Here is a 21,441-nt window from a genome sequence, read left to right as displayed (position 1 = left end):
CACGATGAAGCTTGCAGAGGTGTTACCACGCAGAAAGACCGCAAACAAGCCTTGCTAGTTGCAAGGGTCGCAGTAGAGGTTTTTGGGTTCTGCTGTGGCCCAGGAGGGACCAGGATGTTGCCACTTGGAGGAGGAGACGGGGGGGCGCCCAGCAACTCAGGGAGCCCTCACAGAAGCAGGCAGGACCCGCAGAAGTACCTGAAAAGGCACGTGGAAGAAAAGTGAACCGGAGTCCACCCGAAGTCACAAAAGGGAGTCCCACGACACCGGAGGACAACTCAGAAGGTTGTGCACTGCAGGAAGGAGTGTCGGGACCCAGGCTTGGCTGTGCATGAAGGAAATCCTGGAAGAGTGCACAGGAGCCGGAGCAGCTGTAAATGATGCGGTACCCAGCAATGCAGTCTAGCGTGGGGAGGCAAGGACTTACCTCCACCAAACTTGGACTGACGAGTCACTGGATTGTGGGAATCACTTGGACAGAGTTGCAGAGTTCCGGGGACCACGCTCTTCGTGCTGAGATCAATTCCATGATCTTAGACATGTTACATGGCCATGTTCGGAGTTACCATTGTGACGCTGTACATAGGTAGTGACCTATGTACAGTGCACACATGTAATGGTGTCCCCGCACTCACAAAGTCCGGGGAATTTGCCCTGAACGATGTGGGGGCACCTTGGCTAGTGTCAGGGTGCCCAAACACTAAGTAACTTTGCACCCAACCTTCACCAGGTGAAGGTTAGACATATAGGTGACTTATAAGTTACTTAAGTGCAGTGGTAAATGGCTGTGAAATAACGTGGACGTTATTTCACGCAGGCTGCAGTGGCAGGCCTGTGTAAGAATTGTCAGAGCTCCCTATGGGTGGCAAAAGAAATGCTGCAGCCCATAGGGATCTCCTGGAACCCCAATACCCTGGGTACCTCAGTACCTTATATTAGGGAATTATATGGGTGTACCAGTATGCCAATGTGAATTGGTAAATTTAGTCACTAGCCTGTTAGTGACAAATTTGGAAAGCAGAGAGAGCATAACCACTGAGGTTCTGGTTAGCAGAGCCTCAGTGAGACAGTTAGGCATCACACAGGGAACACATGCAGGGCACATACTTATGAGCACCGGGACCCTGCCTGGCAGGGTCCCAGTGACACATAGACTAAAACAACATATATACAGTGAAATATGTATGATTGTATGATGTATGAGTGAAAGCACTAAGATTTCATGCGCTTGGCTGCCCAATTGTCTCTTCCCTTCGGGAGAGATAAGGCACTGCTAGTTAGCCAGAGCATAACCCGGATTTGGGATGACAAGGGTCCTTCACCGTGGGTGTAGGAAAGTACCATCTTGCCTGGCATGTTACCCCCATTTTCACTGTATGTATGTTTGTGTTTGCCCATGTGTCACTGGGATCCTGCTAGGCAGGACCCCAGTGCTCATAATGTATGCCCTGTTTGTGTTTCGTGTGTGGTGCCTAACTGTATCACTGAGGCTCTGCTAACCAGAACCTCAGTGTATATGCTCTCTCTGCTTTCTAAAATTGTCACTGCAGGCTAGTGACTAATTTTACCAATTCTCATTGGCACACTGGTACACCCATATAATTCCCTTGTATATCTTACTTAGGTACCCAGGGTATTGGGGTTCCAGGAGATCCCTATGGGCTGCAGCATTTCTTTTGCCACCCATAGGGAGCTCAGACAATTCTTACACAGGACTGCCACTGCAGCCTGGGTGAAATAACGTCCACGTTATTTCACAGCCATTTTCACTGCACATAAGTAACTTATAAGTCACCTATATGTCTAACCCTCACTTGGTGAAGGTTAGGTGCCAAGTTACTTAGTGTGTGGGCACCCTGGCACTAGCCAAGGTGCCCCTACATTTTTCAGGAAAAATTTCCCAAACTTTGAGAGTGCGGGGACACCATTACACGCGTGCACTACACATAGGTCACTACCTATGTGTAGCATCACAGTGGTAACTCCGAACATGGCCATGTAACATGTCTAAGATCATGGAATTGTCACCCCAATACCATTCTGGTATTGGGGGGGACAATTCCATGATCCCCCGGGTCTCTAGCACAGAACCCGGGTACTGCCAAACTGCCTTTCCGGGGTTTCCACTGCAGCTGCTGCTGCTGCCAACCCCTCAGACAGGATTCTGCCCTCCTGGGGTCTGGGTAGCCCCGTTCCAGGAAGGCAGAACAAAGGATTTCCTCTGAGAGAGGGTGGTACACCCTCTCCCTTTGGAAACAGGTGTGAAGGGCTGGGGAGGAGTAGCCTCCCCCAGCCTCTGGAAATGCTTTGATGGGCACAGATGGTGCCCACCTCTGCATAAGCCAGTCTACACAGGTTCAGGGATCCCCCAGCCCTGCTCTGGTGCAAAACTGGACAAAGGAAAGGGGAGTGGCCACTCCCCTGACCTCCACCTTCCAGGGGAGGTGCCCAGAGCTCCTCCAGTGTGTCCCAGACCTCTGACATCTTGGATTCAGAGGTGTTGGGGCACAATGGACTGCTCTGAGTGGCCAGTGCCAGCAGGTGATGTCAGAGACTCCTCCTGGTAGGTGCTCACCTTTCTTGGTAGCCAAACCTCCTTTTCTGGCTATTTAGGGTCTCTCCTCTGGGCTATTCCTCAGATAACGAATGCAAGTGCCCACCAGATTTCCTCTGCACTTCCCTCTTCGACTTCTGCCAAGGATCGACCGCTGACTGCTCCAGGACACCTGCAAAACCGCAACAAAGTAGCAAGACGACTACCAGCAACATTGTAGCACCTCATCCTTCCGGCTTTCTCGACTGTTTGCTGGTGGTGCAAGCTATGAGGGCTGTCTGCCTTCACCCTGCACTGGAAGCCAAGAAGAAATCTCCCGTGGGTCGATGAAATTTTCCCCCTGCCAACACAGGCACCAAACTTCTGCATCACCGGTCCTCTGGGTCCCCTCTCATCCTGACGAACGTGGTCCCTTGAACACAGAAGCTGGGTCCAAGTGTCTCCCACAGTCCAGTGGCCCTTCTGTCCAAATTTGGAGGAGGTAAGTCCTTGCCTCCCCACGCCAGACAGCAAACCTGTGTACTGCGTGATTTGCAGCTGCTCCGGCTTCTGTGCACTTCTCCAAGGATTCCTTTGTGCACAGCCTAGCCTGGGTCCCCAGCACTCTGTCCTGCAGTGCTCAACCCACTGAGTTGGACTCCGATGTCGTGGGACCCTCCTTTTGTGACTCTGAATTCACAGATCTTCTAAGTGCCTGCTCTGGTACTTCTGCGAGTGCTGCCTGCTTCTGCGAGGGCTCTCTAAGTTGCTGAGCGCCCCCTGTCTCCTCCTCCAAGGGGCGACATCCTGGTCCTTCCTGGTCCCCAGCAGCACCCAAAACCCTCAAAGGTGACTCTTGCAGCTAGCAAGGCTTGTTTGCGGTATTTCTGCCTGGAAACACTTCTGCGACATCCAGCATGCCGTGGGACATTTTCCTTCCAAAGGAGAAGTTCCTAGCCCTTTTCTTTGTTGCAGAATCTTCGGCAGCCCTTTTGCAACTTCATCTGGGGTTTTCTGAGCTCCTGCGCCCCCGGACACTTTCGCGACTCTTGGACTTGGTCCCCTTCCTTTACAGGTCCTCAGGTCCAGGAATCCGTCTTCAGTGTTTTGCTGGTGCTTGTGGTTCTTGCAGAATCCCCTATTACAACTATTGTGTCTTTCTGGGGTAGTAGGGTAACTTTACTCCTACTTTTCAGGGTGTTGGGGTGGGGTATTTGGACACCCTTACTGTTTTCTCACAGTCCCAGCGACCCTCTACAATCTCCCATAGGTCTGGGGTCCATTTGTGATTCGCATTCCACTTTTGGAGTATATGGTTTGTGTTGCCCCTAGACCTATGTCTACCTATTGCATCCTATTGTGATTCTACATTGTTTGCACTACTTATCTTACTGTTACTTACCTGTTTTGGGTTTGTGTACATATAACTTCTGTATATTACTTACTTCCTAAGTGAGGGTATTCTCTGAGATACTTTTGGCATATTGTCTCTAAAATAAAGTACCTTTATTTTTAGTAACTCTGAGTATTGTGTTTTCTTATGATATTGTGCTATATGATATAAGTGGTATAGTAGGAGCTTTGCATGTCTCCTAGTTCAGCCTAAGCTGCTTTGCCATAGCTACCTTCTATCAGCCTAAGCTGCTAAAAAACACCTCTATTCTACTAATAAGGGATAACTGGACCTGGCACAGGGTGTAAGTACCACAAGCCAGTCCAACCTTCTACACTTACCTGATTTGGTTTGTGTGTGTATATTTTGTGTATATTACTTACCGCCTAAGGGAGTATATCCTCTGAGATACTTTTGGCATATTGTCACAAAAATAAAGTACCTTTATTTTTAGTAACCCTGAGTATTATGTTTTCTTATGATATAGTGCTAAGTGATATAAGTGGTATAGTAGGAGCTTTGCATGTCTCATAGTTCAGCCCAAGCTGCTCTGCTATAGCTACTTCTCTCAACCTAAGCTGCTAGAATACCTCAAATTTACTAATAAGGGATAACTGGACCTGGCACAAGGTGTAAGTACCACAAGGTACCCACTATAAGCCAGGCCAGCCTCCTACAGGTACTTATTCAGATCAATAGTTTAGTAAACTCAGAGCCAAGACAGTTGTCATGTAAACCCAGTACTATGATAGAGCAAACTTACTGTCTATTAAATCGAGCACAATAGGTTTTTGTACAGCAGGTATTCTGAACTCACATGTTTGAAAGCACTTCCATACAGGATAAAGAAGAGAAAGGAGTACTGGTGAAATAAAATATTGCCTATGATGACACAATTTAAGGGTGGAAACCGAGATTTAGTTAGGTTTTTTGGATTCACTTTGCACAAGTCGTCCACAGAATGAGTATCTAGTTGTCTTTCATTTTTATGTGAATACTTCATTTTTACTTCTTTATGCTTTTTGCTGAAATTTATATAGAGCAAAAGTCGACCCACAGGTATTGAAGCTCTTTCCTTGAGCACCAGGTACATTACTCCCAGATACATTCATTTTTTTATAGGCACAGTTAGATTGAGTGATTTGTCCAAAGTCACAGGATGTTAGGCTGATGCTGAAACTTGAACCTGGTTGTCCATTTCCAACATCTGCAGCTCTGGCCGTAACACCTCACCCTAGGTAGAGAGTGTGTGACAGGCAGAACTTGAAAGATCAGTTCAGTATAGGCTCGAGGTTTCAATAGGACCTCCAACTGAGCCATAGCCAGGTGTAAGTCCTGAGCCTGGCTTGGGGTTTCAGTGGCTCACCCACCTCTAATTTCCAACTAGTCCCCAAATGGGATGGCAGTGACTCTGATAGCAATGATAAGGAACTGCGATTCAGAGGTAAATGTTACTATGTTTTGGGTCCTGTCCAGCTGTAGAATAGAGGGACATAATTATGGCCTGGTTTGCGTCACTCTTGCCTCAGGCAATGTGGTACAACAGCAAACCTTATGTGAGATTTATGAAGCCATGCAAGGCCACCTTATGTGGCCTTGCAAGGCTTCATGAATTTAGAGTAATGCAAAACAGCACAAAATCCTGCATTACATTACTCTGCACAAGGGAGACATTTCCATGGGTTTTGCTTTGGTGTTCCCATGCAACATCTATGGATTTTGACACATTCCCAGATTTACAAAAACTTGTAAACCTGGGAATGTGCCAAAAAAATATGCCTCACCAGGAGAGGCATAAGGAGGAGAAATGTTTTATTTCTCTGTGCTTTTTCTTCTTTCTACGTGTGCTTTCTGCAGCACAAGTAAAAAGAGGAAAAAGACCCTCATTTTTTTTTATGTGCAGGAAGGTATCCCTTCTTGCAAAAAAAAACACCCTGCATGCAATGCAGGCACCCTAGCACCAAGGTGCAAGTGTGGCCACATTGGCGCTGGGCTGCCAAAAGCTCGCCAGTGCAGGGGGAAAGGACAGGAATATGCCACTCCTGTCGTGCGCACTCCTGCCCTGCGCCACACAGCCCATGAATATGGGCCAGAGTGTATATATTCAGCATATTTTGATGAGGTGGTATAGTTGCGATTGGATGTTAAATATCCTAGTACCATGGACCAGGTCCTGTGGCAGTGGGTAGTTACTGGGCAATAGTAGATATTGATATTTATATTAATTGATATTTACTACTATTGTTTCAAAGGTTAAGACTATTTAATTCCTTTAGGATACCAGAATTGTTCACTTTCTAAATACAGGAGGTGGTAAACGGATATAAAATCAAATTCAGTATAAATAGTAATCACATTCAATAAGATCAATCTCCAGCTGAGTTGTCTTTTTAGATAGACTAATTTAGAGGAGGGAATGAAGTCACCCAGCCCGGCAGGAAGTACCACCTTATGGAGCATTTGTTAATGTGGTAACTGGGAAGGAGTACATGTAGCAAAGGAAGTGACATACAAATACCACATTAATCAAACTTGTACCTTTGCATGTGCTAAAAAAGAATGCAAAATGGAAAATGAAACAGCCCTAAACCAGCATTCACCCACCTTAAAATCTTTACTTATAGATGATGACCTGCCATCTCATGTGATAATGGCAAATAAGAGTAAAAGAACATGGGAGAACATCATTTGCCCAAAATAAACCAAACTATTTGGTCAATAGAGGCAGCAAAACTGAAACACTTGACTGCTTTTTCATGACACAATACTTTCCAATTATACCAGGTACTTCATCTGCTAAAGATTTTAGGGGTCTGAATTAGAACACGGTAAAATAGGAAGAAAATTCCTGCTGGTGGTCAGATAGAAACCCATTTGACCCAGCAACTCGTTCCCAGCTTCACTTCTCCTAGGATGTTATGATATTTGATATTGAAGGCTGTTAACCGGGCTGAAAGTATTAATGTCTCAATACCTCCATTGTTGAACCTGTGACAAAGATCAACCAAAATCGATATGATCACCAGGTCTGTACTGTTTACTGTCTATGATCTGGCTTAGAAGGTATTCAAAAGATTGTTTTAAAAACTGCTTGAGCTGTTTAAAAACAGTTTTGTCAAAAGTTTGCCATGAAATGGTACAAGGCTAATTGACTGAGAGTTAATGAGATCTTGTGGGGCAAGGGTGTTTTTACAAAAAAAAAAAAAATTATTTCCATGTGGTGGGGAAATACCTTGTCTTAAAGAACAGTTAAACATGTCCAGGAGTTGTGCATTGAGAAAAGGGAAGGGAAGTTGCATGACTGTAGCTAGGCGTAAACCGATAGGATGACATCTTGTAGCGGTGGTGTGAAAGAGTGTAAATTATAAATATTTTGAGTTGTCACAGCAAAGTTATTGGGTGTAGGAATTTGTTAAGCTTGGATTTTGTCATGTTATAGTTTACACTTGTTGAAGAAGAATTGAGCAAGATTATTAAAGAGTAGTTTGGAGTGTTGTAATGTAGCTGAGAGCTGTGGAAGCTGAAGGAGGTTGTAGTTGTAATACAATATGAAATCATCTTTTAATAGGATCAAATGCTATGAAAGAAGTAGCTGTCCTTGGGTTTGCTGATTTTAAAATTATAGGTGGTAGCTATGTTCCATTCTTTTTAAATACCAGCTTTTGTTCTTTTATCCAATGTTTCTTCAATTTAAACATGTCAATACTGCCCATGTTATTAAAATACTGGCCAAGTGGGGACCTGAGAGGCCTGCTCCCACTCCTCAGAGCATTGAAGCCATAGTCCAAAGAAACCAGCCTGCATCATCTACAAAGTCACAATGACTGGTGCATCTGCCTACTTTGATGATATGTTCTCCAGCTTTAGTGGTTCTCCACACACCCTCAGCAAAGATTCCTTTCAGACGGAAGATGAAATGCAAAAAAACAAGAAAATACTTATCTCTACACTACATCATGATACAGTAACAGTCCACAAAATAGCTACCCGACCTATCACATATTGACTGTGTTTTTTACTTTGACCATCTCTCATTTGCCTTTTGGCTACGTTTGCGCTACGCAAAAAAAACACATACATAATGCATATAATAATAATACAGTAATCTGGAAAAAATGTGTTAGTATTTGGTTAATTATACATGTTTCATTTTGGAGAAATCTAGGCAAAACTTGTCCAGCCAGTGTGACTAATAAATGTATTTCCACTTAACAGAACTTAAAGAAAATATTTGTCCTTATTTTATTAGCGTTGTTATTTATGTTTTTATTGTTTTACTGATATCCACACCAGGAAAGTCGCTTCTTTTATAAGTTGCTTCAGGATGGCAGGGGACTACAATTGATGGCACTTTTTTTGCTGTAACTTCCGGAGTTGTTACATAATGTATGCAAATTAGAGGGAGCCTCCCAGGTTCCCTTTTCTGCCCTGGGCCCCAAAAATCATAGAACCGGCCCTGACTTCGCCTATTGTCTGTATTCAATTCCTCCAATGCTGGCAGATCAGGGAACTGAACAATAGAGAAATACAGCGATCTGCCAAAGAACACACAATCTGGTCAAGTTGAAAGGCTGAGATTAAGGCCCTCATTATGAACATGGCGGTGTGGGCCGCCATGCGGGCGGTGGTGGGAAACCCGCCAGCCGGCATGGCGGCCCACACCGCCACAGAATGAAGCCAGGGAGAGCCGCCATAGGCGGCCCTCACCCACCACCAGGCCGCCTCCGTCAGACAGCATGGCGGTGGACAGCATAATTATCCGACAGGGCAGCGCTACTGCCACTCGGATAATGATCCTTTTGCCTCCTGCCTTTCTCTGGCGGGTTTCCCTGCCAGGGAAAGGCTGGTGGAAGGGGTGCAGGGGCCCCTGTGCAGTGCCCAATCACGCAGGTCCTTGCCTGATTTACGGGCAGTGATCTGCACGACGCGTGCAGCTGCACCCACCGCACAGAGGCATTGACTGCGGCTCCATGTGTAGCCGCCAGCAATATCCCCGCCAGGCATTCCTCTGGGCCATTGTTTCCGCCGGCCGAGAAGAATGTTCATTAGACAGCAGGCTGGGTTCTGGGGGACCTGGCGGTCACTAGAAAGACCGCCAGCAAGAACACCGCATCCGTGTTCATAATGAGGGCCTAAGAGCCAGGTTTACACTTAGCCGCCAGCTGCTTGAGTCTTTGGGATACTTTACCCACTAAAAAACCTCAATTTTAATATCCATCAGCACATAGACATGCAACTCCCCACCTTCCACCAGAACCCCGCCCCCACCCCTGCCAGCGAGAAACTCCATCGATCTAAGATCCCCACGTGCAGTGTGAGTGGTTTAAATCCTAGATGACGTCTTGCATTCTGTTGTATTTCCTTTTATCGGTTGGGGACTACATGTACCAGAAGGCACAAAATCAATCTGGCAATCATGAGCGGTTCACACGTGACGCAGCACAACATGAGGTGTCTGCTTGAGTTGAAAGTGGTCCGTTTGCTCTCATGGTCACAACGGCGACTCTGTACATAAACCTCGTTCGGCTACTTGATTGATACCTGTGGGAGAAAGTAGACACCCATGTGCGGCAAGGAAACAGTGGCGTCCCTGACATGTGAAGTCATTCCTCGAATCTCCAGCCTCATTTAACAGTTAATAACGTTTTATTAACAGCCCTTCAAACAGCACTTCTGGTGCTTCTGAGCGCTCCTTGCTACTGATAAATACATACCTTTTTCTTTAGTTCGTCAGACCACAGTATATCTGTTTCTAAGGTCTGTAAATAGCAGATGCTACTGTCACACAAACAATACATGTCGTTCAATTTCCGACCTCTGCAGGATAACATGCTGAGTGGGCTCTGCCGAGATTGAAGCTGATCACCTACATATGACCGCGATTTGAGGAGCAACCTCCCGACTTGGGGCGCACAGGAAACTCAGCGAGACTCATTTCACGCAAAGAAAACTCCGAAGCAATTTATTGCCTTTCAGTAGGTGAACGAATGTGCAGAGTTCTAATTGCTTGAGCGTGTGCACAAATTACAGATGACATTTTGTGGAAGATGTGCTGCTTGTTTGACTCCCCTTTACTGTCAGGGGATCTTTGGGAAGAGCAGCTGTGTACTGCTGCTCACCAGGGGCTTGTTTCCATTATGAACGAGCACATCTGCAGGCTCACACTGCATGCCAGCGCCCGTGCTTTACATACTTAAGCACATGCGGCATGATGCTTTGAAAGGACATGCAGCGTTAAAATATTTGAGCGTGTTCTGTTTAACCACACTATTAAGCAGCGCTTATTTATACATAACCTTTTGCTTAATGTTCTCTTAATACCTGCCCTCATGGTATGCAGTACTCGCAGGCCTTGAATCAGTACTGCCAGAAGTTGCCATTTATATACACAATAACGTCAGTTACGGGGCTTAGCATTACATTTCTGTAAGAATGGGAATGCGTGGGTCCTTATTTCCTACTAGGCTAGGTTTCTTTCTGCTTCAGTTGCAGGTTTTGAAGGGCAATCTTTGAAGCTTCATTTTGTCCTAAATATTTTCACTAGTTACGTTGACGTGCAGTTTACTTGATATTTTAAATCGATTACAGGTGCTTTAGCTTTACTTGTAAATCTGAAAGGGGCTACTTTTGGCAATGCATTGCTTGAGTGATTATTATTAATCACATAGGCGAAACCTAAAGCATTTACCAATGTTTGTTTGCATGGGTCTCAGGGTCCCCTATCTTTACTGTTGCGGTTGGATTTTTTTTTGGTTTGCAATAGTTCAAATTGGCCAGACATAATTGAAGAGAGTGGCATAAACATTTATTCCTGTAATTCCGTACCCTCTTGAAAGGATTCCAGAGTGGACTTATTGCTTACTCAATGAACTCTTGTTGCACAGAGCACAAACAGTCCAGATTTGTGGCCAGATGTATCAAACAATTTTGCATTCACAAATGGTGCGAATCGCAAAATTCCACTGTTTGTGAATGCAAAATAGCCTTTCAGGATTTATGAAAGGCATTCGCAGTGCAATTTAAGGAATCACTAAAATAGAGATTCCCTAAATAGGTAATCGCAAATAGGGAATACCTATTTGATATTACCTATGCACATGTATGATGCATTTCCTAAACGCAAATTGGGCATTTAAAAAATGCAATTACCACAAATTCAAATTTGGTCGTAACCATGTGCAATTTTCAAAAATGCAAATGTGTGCATGTTACATGTGCACAGTTTCTTTGGGGGGGTGCATCAAAGGGGGCCTTAGGCCTCCAGCACCCTTGGATTTGCATTACCTAAGTTGCAAATTCCTAACAGGAATTCACCAATTAGGAAATGCAAAACCATTTGCACCTATAGGGCCCATAGGAATGAATGGAGTCCCATTCCCTAATAGCGATTGCGAATTTTAAGAAATCGCTATTAGGGATTCGCTACTTTCTTACATCCCATTTTGCATTTCTCAAATAGCAATTTCTTAAAATGTGTTATTTAAGAAATGCAAAACAGTTTTTTGATACATCTGGCCCTTAGTTTCTTTCACTGGGCTGGCGCCCCAACCTGATGATGCTCATCAGTACATTCTGGCATATATGTTGTTTTAGCCTGTCTTACTTCCATTCATGTTGCAGCACCTATAGGTCACACTTTACTGCCATTCTTAACTTCTTGCTATATCTGATTAGATATAATGTGACTTTTACCCCTGGAAGCTCCATATTATATTCGTTGGACAATTGCATTTTTATTGGTTTTGCTTGCTCTGTAGGACAACACAAGCTATCATGCCTTAGGGTTACCACAGATTCTATAGGTAAATAATGGATGTCAGCCTGTATCTGATGCTCTGCTTTTTATTTACATTTGTTAGGGGATCAAAGACTTTGGCGCTCCTTTTTCAACTTGCAGATTGTCATCACGTCAAGACCGCTGCCACTATGTGACCCTTACTTGGCATCATTAACGGCACCATACCAGTGCCTAACTGTACATTCCACCCCTGGTCCAGGACATAGAAAGCCTCTGGTTTTTTAGGTTTGCGACGAAATCTCTTGTATCTAAAAACAAAAAAGAAAGCAAGCATTGACAAAGTCAATAGGTCTCGCCTGTACATCAGCTATTTGGCTTTGGCACTGTGTTTCTGCCATGTTTTGCCTCAGTGTGGCTGCTATTCATCATGGCTAAATGTTAGTGGCGTGAAGTGCCAGAGTAGAGTGTCATAGAGTTGAGTGGAAGAGGGTAGAGTTCAGTGGTTCAGTGAGAGGCATGGAGTGGTGGGGGTGGAATAGGATGGAGTGGACTGAGGTAGTGGGGTGGAATGGAGTAGAGTGAGTGGATTGGATTGGATTGGAGTAGAGTGGGATTAATTGAATGGAGTGGGGTGGATTGAAATGAGGGAGGTGGATTGGAGTGGGGTGATGCGATTGGGTTGGGTGGATTGTACTGAAGTGATAGGACTAGGGTGGTGTAGATTGGTTTGGGGTGGGGTGGATTGGATTGGGGTGACTCTAGTGGGGTGGATTAGACTGAAGTGGGGAGGGTTGGAGTGGACTCGAATCAATTTATCTGATTGGAGTGGGGTGGGCTGGACAGGACTGGGGTGGATTGGACAAGAGTGGATTGTGGAGTGGATTTGACTGGAGTTGAATGGGTGGAGTGGGGTCGATTGGATTGGGTAGGGTGGAGTTGATTGGATTGGGTAGACTGTGGTAGATTGGACTAGAGTGGGGTAGATTAGACTAGAGTGGGGTGGGTGTATTGGAGTAGAGTGGGGTGGACTGAAGTGGGGTGGGGTTGATTGGATTGAATTGGGATGGGGTAAACTGGAGTGGGGTGGAATGGATTGGGATTGAGGTTGGGTGGATTGGACTGGAGTGAGGTGGACTGGACTGGAGTTGGGTGGAGTGGACTGCAGTGAGCTGGAGCTGAGTGGGTTGGAATGGAGTGGAGTAAACTGGACTGGGGCAAACTGGACTTGGGGTGGATTTGATTAAGTTAAACTGGATTGGAGTGGGGGTTGGCATGGGGTGGATTGGAATAGAGTGGGTGGATTTGATTGGTGTAGGGTGGACTGGATTGATGTACGGTGGACTGGATAGGGGTGGGTTGGATTGTGGTGTTTTGGAGTGGGCTGGGTTGGACAGGAGTGGGGTGGATTAAGGTGGCCTGTATTGGATTGGAGTGGGGTGGTTTAAGATTAATTGGATTGGAGTGGAGTGGAAAGGAATGGATTGGATTGAAGTGGGGTGGACTGAACTGGGGTGGTATGGATTGGATTGGGGTAGAGTGAGGTGGATTGGAGTAGAGTGGGGTAGATTGAAGTACAGCGGGGTGGGCAGAAGTAGAGTGGGTAGGATTGGAGTAGAGAGGAGTGAGGTAGACTAGATGGGGTAGATTGAAGTGGGCGGGACTAGATTGGGTGGATTGGATTGGGGTGGGGTGAATTAGATTGGTGTGGGGTGAGATGGATTGAGTGGGTTGAATTGAATTCATGTGGGGGGGTGGAGCGGAGATGAATGGAGTAAAGTGGATTAGATTGAGTGGGGTGGATTGGGGTGGGTGGATTGTAGTGGGTGGATTGGATTGAGGTGGGGTGAATTGGACTGGAGTAGGATGAATTGGATTGGAGTAGATTAGATTGGTGTGGATGGTGGTGGACTGATTGGTGTGGACTGGGGTGGATTGGATTTGAGTGGGGTGGATTAAGGTGGTATGGGAAGAATTAGACTGGAGTGGGGTGGATTAAGGGGAACTAGATTGGACTGGGGTGGATTGGAGTGGCATGGACTGGGTGAGGTGGGTGGATTGGGTTAGATTGCATTAGGGGGTTAGATTGGAGTGGGTTGGATTGGAATGGCTTAGATTGGAGTGGGGTGTGTTGGATTGGATTGAAATGTGGTGGTTTGGAATGGGTTGGACTGAGGTGGGGTGGACTAGAGTAGGGTGGGTTGGACTGTAGTGAGGTGGGTTGGACTGGAGTGGGTTGGATTGTGGTGATGTGGGGTGTGGTGGTTTGGAGTGATGTGAGGTAGATTGGATTATGGTGGATTGGATTGGTCTGGATTGGATTGGGGTTGGATGGATTGTGGTGGATTGGAGTGGGATGAATTGGGATGGAGTGGGGGTGAACTGGGATGGAGCGGGGTGGATTTGATTGGGGTGAAACGGACTGGATGGAAGTGGGTGGTCTGAAGTGTGGCAGCCTGGAGTGGGGCAGATTGTTTTGGATTGGAGTGAGGCAGATTGCTTTTTATTAGAATGGGGCAGATTTTAGGATTGCAGTGGGGCATATTATTTTGGATTGGAATGGAGCAGATTGTTGTGGACTGGACTGGGGCAGACTGTTTTGTATAGGAGTGGGGAAGATTGTTTTGGATTGGAGCGGGGGCAGACTGGAGTCGGGCAAATTGTTTTGTATTGGAGTGGGGCAGATTGTTTTGGACTGGGGTGGGGCTGATTTTTTTAATTGGCTTGGGGCAGACTGGAGTGGGGCACATTGCTTTGGAGTGGGCAGATTGTTTTAGATTAGAGTGGGGCAGATTGTTTTGGATTTGAGTGGGGCTTATTGTTTTGGATTGGCATGGGGAAGGTTTGAGTGGGGGCAGATTGCTTTGGATTGGAGTGGGAAGATTGTTTTGGATTGCAGTGGGACAGATTGTGACAGATCATTTTGGTTTGTACTGGGACAGAGCATAGTGGGGTAGATTGCTTTGGATTGTAATGAGGCAGATTGTTTTGAATTGTAGTGAGGCAGTTTGTTTTACATTTTAGTGGGGCAGATTGGAGTGTGGCATATTGTTTTGGATTTAAGTGGGACAGACTGTTTTGGGATGGAGCAGGCAGATTATTTTGGATTGGAGTGGGGCAGATGCAGTTTACAGTGGGGCATTTTAGAGTGGGGTGAATCAGGTGGGGTGGGCTGGATTGAAGTGGGCTGGATTGGAGTGGGACGGATTGGAATGGTGCAGATTGTTTTGGATTGGAGTGGGCAAATTGTTTTGGATTGGAGTAGGGCAGATTGAAGTGGGGCAGATTGTTTAGATTTGAATGGGGCAGATTTGAGTGGGGCAGATTTTTTTGGATTGGAGTGGGCATATTGTTTGGGACTGGAGTGGGGCAGGTTGGAGTGGGGAAGATTGTTTTGGATTAGAGTGGTGCAGATAGTTTTGGAATGGGATAGGGCAGATTGTTGTGGACTGGAGTGGGGCAGATTGTCTTGGATTTCTGTATTGGAGTGAGGCAGGTTGTTTGGGATTGAAGGGGGCAGATTGGAGTGGGTGGGTTGGTGGAATTGGAGTGTTGTGGATTCGGATGGAGTGGGGTAGATTGGAATGGAGTGTGGCAGATTGGACTGGAGTGTGACAGATTGGAGTAGGGCAGCTTGCTTTGGATTGGAGTGGGGCAGGATGGAGTGGGGCAGGACAGAGTGTGGAAAAATGTTTTGCTACGGAGTGGAACAAATTATTTTGGATTGTGTTGCACAGATTATTGTAGATTAGAGTGAGGCAGATTGTTTTGGATTGCTGCATTGGAGTGGGGCCGTTTTTTCTGGATTGGAGTGGGGCAGGATTAGGGTGTACTGCATGTTTATATGTTAAAGTATAATTTCGAAAATTACGCATACGAAACAATGTTGCTTTGCAATATTTAGAACAAGATAATAGTCATCTTTTAAGAACAGCGCCCAAGAGAAAAAATAAAACATAAGTGCAAAGTAAGAAAAGAAGACTTAGCAAAATAAAATAAAAATTAACTACAGAAAATATAACTTTTCAATTTTGTTTGTCCTGCTGGGCACATTTTTGGCAATCACGCACCTTCAGTTTGCAGGGCACTAGAAGTTAAAAAAACAAAACATGAATGCAAAGTGAGAAAAGAGTACTTGGCAAAATAAAAATAGTTAACTACCGAAAAAACAACTTTGCAATTTTGTTTGTCCTGCTGAGCACGTTTTTGCTAGTCACGCTTTTTCAGTTTGCAGGGTACTAGACGTTAAAAAAAGAAAATAGTACCTCAATTCCATCAGGAGCAACAGACAGCACCGATTAAGTTGAATCAATCAGTGCTTGGTCCCTGCTCCATAGACGGGAACAGAAATGATGACATGGTCTCTAGTGACGAATTACGAGGCTGTAAAGAAGAGCGCTACGCAAGCCAGCAAATGATATGCCATCAGCAGGCTCTAAGCCCTTTTCTAAATACAACAGCATCTCACTAGCGATATGCAGGCGCTAGCTCATGCTATCACTGTCTTAACCATAAAAAGGGGCTTTGAAATAACCATTACTTACCTTGATTTACTATTGGTTGGCTCCCACATGGCTCCCTCCTCACTCTTATTTCCTTTTAGTTGCCATTGGCCGGCTCTCACGTGGCTCCTACGCCACTCTTGTTTCCATACTTACTACTGGTCAGCACCTCCTCCTCGCCCTAGTCTTCTTCCTGGGCTTCAGTGTTTGTGCTGTCCTGCAGTGGAGCCAGGACCAAGTACTGGTACCGGTGCACAGTGTCCCTACACTGCAAGCCCCTGCAATGCAGGTACTCTTGTTTTACTTTTTGAAATGCACACCTGGATTGCATGTTGCTGCAGTCCCTCAGCTTCACCCCGGTTTAAAGTAAAAAAAGCAAAAAAGTGCTATGAGGTAGCCAGCATTAAGCATGTCAAAGCACTTTTTTTCATTTTTACTTTAAGCCATACTGATGCTGTCACCTACTTGATAAACTGTTCAATTGAAAAATATGAAGAAATAAGTATGCCCTTCTCCGTAGCAACAACAGCCTAGTGCAGTCATTTAATCTTTGAGATGCAGGCGTCTGACCAATGAAGGAGCTCAGCTCAGCCCGCTGATGACGAAGTTCATGGAATGCTTTTACCATAACTTAAAACTATGGACGTCATTTAGGGGTCTCCAGGGGTCACAGCTGGGACCCCCAGCTCACCCCATGCAATCCCTGGCACTGTCTTTGTGACCCCTGGCCTCAGAGGTGGCAAAATCAATGTCAAGAACACAGGGGCAGCTCATCCTTATGGACGTCGCTTGGGGCTCCCCTTTCTTGTTTCACTAAGTCTTTCATATTACACTAATAGTGAATAATGTTATATTATTCACTATTAGTACAACCTACAGTTAGCCTGAAGGCTGAGGTAATAAAACACTTGTAAATGTATGTTGTGTGCATGCTTGAGAGGAAAAGTGTGCTTATGTAAAATAGAGTGTGTGCATGTGTTTTATGGGTAAGTGTAGGAAGCTGGCCTGGTGGGTGGTGGGTACCTAAGGTACTTTCACCTTATACCAGGTCCAGGTATCCCCTATTAGTTTAGTGTAGGCAGTGTCTAGAAACCAGGCTTTCTACAGATACCTGTGGATGAGCAGCCAAGGCTTAGATAGGAGAAATGCAAAGCTCATGCAATACCACTGAAGTCACACAGCACTTACACACATGAAAAAAAACACTCAGTGTTACGAAAATAAAGGTTCTTTATTACAGTAACACAGTACCAAAACACTAGATAGGTAATACTCCAAGAGGACGTAGTAAACACACCAAATATGTACACTAGTAAACAGTGATAGGCATAAAAGGTGGTCGAAAACTGCAAATAGAAATAGACAATAGTGACCCTAGGGAGAGCCCAAACCATATACTAAAAAAATGAAATGCGAATGTCAGACCGCCACCTAGGTAAGTGGAATGTGTAGAGGGGAGCTGTGGGAACTAGGAAACCCCAAAGGTAAGTGCCACACTGCGCCACAGCGACCAGGAAGAAAGGAGTAAGTTGCTGGATCTTCCTCAAACCACCCAAAAAGACTAAAAAGAAGATATTGGACCACCCAGACAAGACTGCAAGAAACCAGTGGTGGATTCCTGAAGAGGAAGACCTGTGGAAGAAGGGGACCATGTCCAGAAATCGCAGAAGTGTCCAGTGGGGGCAAGAGCCACTACCCACCCGTGTGTGTTGCAGGAGTTGGTCGACCGTAGTACAAAGACAGTCAGCAAAGCAGCCCTGGAGCCGGAGAAGAGTTCCTGGAGGAAGCAATGTTCCACGCCGGATGGCAGATTGCAGTCGATTAGTGGTGTGAAAAACCCAACAACAAGCCTTGGCAAAGGCAGAAGTCACAATGAAGCAAAAGTGGAGCTGCCGGGGACCAGCAAGGTCCAGGAGGACTCAACCAATGGAGGGAGTCCTGGGGGGACCATCAGCAAAACAGAGAGTCCACAGAAGAAAAGGCAGCCCCCACAGGAGACCCACTGGATGAGGAACCAGGAGTCACAGAGGAGCCCACAAGCACAACTGAAGAAGGGTCCCACCCCGCAGGAGAAGCATGCAGAGAGGTGTGCGTCACAGGAAGGAGTGCTGGGGGCTGGGGCTATACAGAACCTGAAGATCCCTTGGAGGAGATGCCAACAAGCCTTGGTAGCTACAAGAGAGGCGATGCACTGTCCTGCTTGGTAAGGCAAGGACTTACCTCCACCAAAGTTGGAGAGCTGGCAAAGAGGACCAAAAGAACTACTCTGGACCACCACCACCTGTGATGCAGGATCCACGCAGCTCAGGATGAGGAGAGATCCATGCAGCCGGTCGTTGTTGCAGTTGATGCCTGCGGATTCAGGGGAGTGACTTCTTCACTCCAAGGGAGATTCCTTCTTCCTTCTTGTGCAGACTGAAGACTTGCCACCCTTAGAGGATGTATAGCCAGGGAAATGTTGCAGAAGCTGGAAGGAGCCATGGAAGCAATGTTGCAAGCAGAGTCTTCGTCATGGACGCAGACTGTCGGTTCCTGGAGGCTCCAGTCATGGTTCCAGTGGCTATAAATCGAAGTAGAGGTTGCAGAGGAGTCCTGCTGGAATCTTGCAAGCTGAATCTGAGGACCCACCCAAGAGAGAAACCCTAAATAGCCTTGAAAGGGGGATTGGTCACCTAGCCAGGTAACCACCTATCAGGAGGGGGCTCTAATGTCACATGCCTGGCCTGACCACTCCGATGCTCCGAGAGGTCCCTGCCTACCTTGGATTCAAGATGGCAGAACCCAGGGACCCTCTGGAGGAGCTCTGAGCACCTCCCCTGGGGTAGTGATGGACAGGGTAGTGGCCACTCCTGTTTCCATTGGCCAGTTTTGCACCAGAGCAGAGACTGGGGGTCCCTGAACTGTTGTAGACTGGTTTATGCACATAGGGCACCAAATATGCCCTTCAAAGCATACCAGTGGCTTGTGGAGGCTATGCCTCCCAAGCCATGTAACACCTATTTCCAAAGGGAGAGGGTGTTACTCCCCTCTTCTAAAGGAAATACTTTGTTCTGCCTTCCTGGGCTTGAGATGATCAAGCAGCAGGAGGGCAGAAACCTGTCAGACAGGCGGCAGCAGCTTGGTCTGCCTGGAAAACCCCAGAAGGCTGGTAGGAGCAAAGCTAGGGGTTCTCTAAGGAGTCCCCAGAGTGCTTGGAATCATACTTCCAGTACTGGCAACAGTATTGAGGTAAAATTCCGACATGTTTGATACCAAACATGCTTAGGTTCAGAGCTACAATTATGTAACTGGACATAGGTAGTGACCCAAATGCCCTGGGTACCTGGGTACCATACACTAGGGACTTACATGGATGCACCAGTATGCCAAATGTGGGATGTATGTGGTTCAAGTAGTCAACTTTAAAAGGGAGAGAGCATAATCACTGGGGTCCTGGTTAGCAGAATGCCAGTGAACACAGTCAAACACACTGACAACAGGCAGAAAATGGGGGTAACCATGCCAAGAAAGATGGTACTTTCCTACAGTAAGCATGTGCGTGAGTAAAAGTAAAGATGAAATGGAGTATGATGCACTTCCACTACCCCTAATGTTTTGATGAAATGACGACCATCCTTAAAACCCACAGAGAATTGCTAGCTCCGAGCCGGATTCAGAGGACTCGCTTGCAAGGGTTGAAAATAGGACACAGCCTCAATCGTCATACCATAAAACGATTCCCCTTTCGAGCAGTGGTGTAAGCAAAGGCTTTGAAATGAAAGCGAGGGGCAGGCAGCTTTTACTACATGTAATGACTGCAAGTTGATATAGATATTGCTTGTCAGAGTAACTGCAGCAACATTTGTACTATTTTCATGCAGGCCGTATATTTTGACCAGTACTGCAGGCCAACAGCCGCACTTCATATCTATTAAGAGATCTGTGAATTAAGATCAGCCACGTGTATACACGTGTCATCTGTAGAGGCAGTCGAATGTCAACATAGACATTCGAATGCCTTATAACTGCATTTAATGTGTAGAAAGGGGGTGTCTCACGTCAAATGCAACTACGCCAGCCTTTAGTGCCCACGCATGTCAATGTCAACATCTGCATGCTGATAATGGTACTTCACCAATACAACTGCTTTGAATGCCTGTGAGGATATTGAGGACTTGCAATTAAACTGCGTCACCCTTTCTCCTCTGCATTAATAAATGGACAGTGGTACTATAGCCTTGCCGTTGCCTTTAACGTTTGTAAGAGCATGGTGCATTCATAAAACTGCAGCAATCTATCCTCTGTCTCTCTGTAGGGCAAGTGTCCTTCCTACATCGGTGATGTCGTTGGCGATGAATCTGAGAAATCTTATGCTCAAGGGCAGAGCATGGGGGCGATGGGAGTTATGCTAACCACAGCAGGGAAAATTCACTTCTGTCTAGGATCTGGGTCTTAACAGAACAGTTAGGTTAAGGGAAATTCCAAACTAATAGTGTATAGCCAATATGATTTTAAATTAGTGCACCATCCTTCAAAGTGCAGCACCTCATCATCACACAATAGTTTCGTCTAACATTACCAAATAAGGGTTTTCTGAGCAATACAAATGGCCGCCTTCCGCGGCTTCCTTATTACGCACCACACCCACCTCAGCCAGTTGGATCTTTTTCAGGTGTACACCTCTTTTGCCATAGCCCCCCTACTCTTTCATTCATCACAAGAAGACATGCAGTCTCGTTCACATCAAGGAAAGGCAAATCGTTCTCTGCCCAGTAAACAATGTTCTCGCTTGTACAAGGACCACTGCACCAGTGCTTAATTTGCAAATTAAGAGGTGCCGGTGCTCAAAGCCCTTCTCTTAAACACGAGGCTGCTGTAATTAAATCTGCCAGCACTGAATACTGAAGCAGCATAATTCTGAAGCCATCTCGGGCCTCTTCAATCCATTTACGGCCACCCCTGCCCCTTCAGCTCATCCTGCAACTTTCTACTTTCTCCCTTTATGACGCTTTTTAGTTTTTCCTTCTTCCACATATGTGTCTTGTGCTCGCAGCAAATGCTTGAGGCATAAGAATAAGCCCCGGCCCTCACAAATAAGTGCCGGTGCTCAGCACCGGAAACAACAAGCACAAATTAAGCACTGCATTGCACCAATAAACTAACACTAGATCTGCATGCACAAACAAACGTCCACCCAACAAAGGTTTGCTAGTTGGATACAGACCACACTCCTTTTTCAGCAGTTGATGTTGCCACATTCACCTACAAATAAAAAAAAAAGACATGCATAAGTAATGGG

General features: G+C 46.0%; 1 long non-coding RNA gene across 1 annotated transcript in view; it reads right to left on the bottom strand.

Moving 5' to 3' along the window:
• LOC138304121 (uncharacterized) overlaps nucleotides 1–21,441 on the bottom strand; it is a 47,208-nt gene that overhangs the window by 10,354 nt on the left and 15,413 nt on the right. The window contains exon 2 of the long non-coding RNA XR_011205501.1: nucleotides 21,367–21,404. This is a non-coding gene — a long non-coding RNA (uncharacterized lncRNA). The remainder of the gene's footprint in view (nucleotides 1–21,366; nucleotides 21,405–21,441) is intronic.

The sequence above is a fragment of the Pleurodeles waltl genome, chromosome 7 (genome assembly GCF_031143425.1).
Source record: "Pleurodeles waltl isolate 20211129_DDA chromosome 7, aPleWal1.hap1.20221129, whole genome shotgun sequence".
NCBI classification, from domain to species: domain Eukaryota; kingdom Metazoa; phylum Chordata; class Amphibia; order Caudata; family Salamandridae; genus Pleurodeles; species Pleurodeles waltl.
The sequence above is the reverse complement of the archived record's forward strand: the minus strand, read 5'-3'. Positions and strand labels throughout refer to the sequence as shown.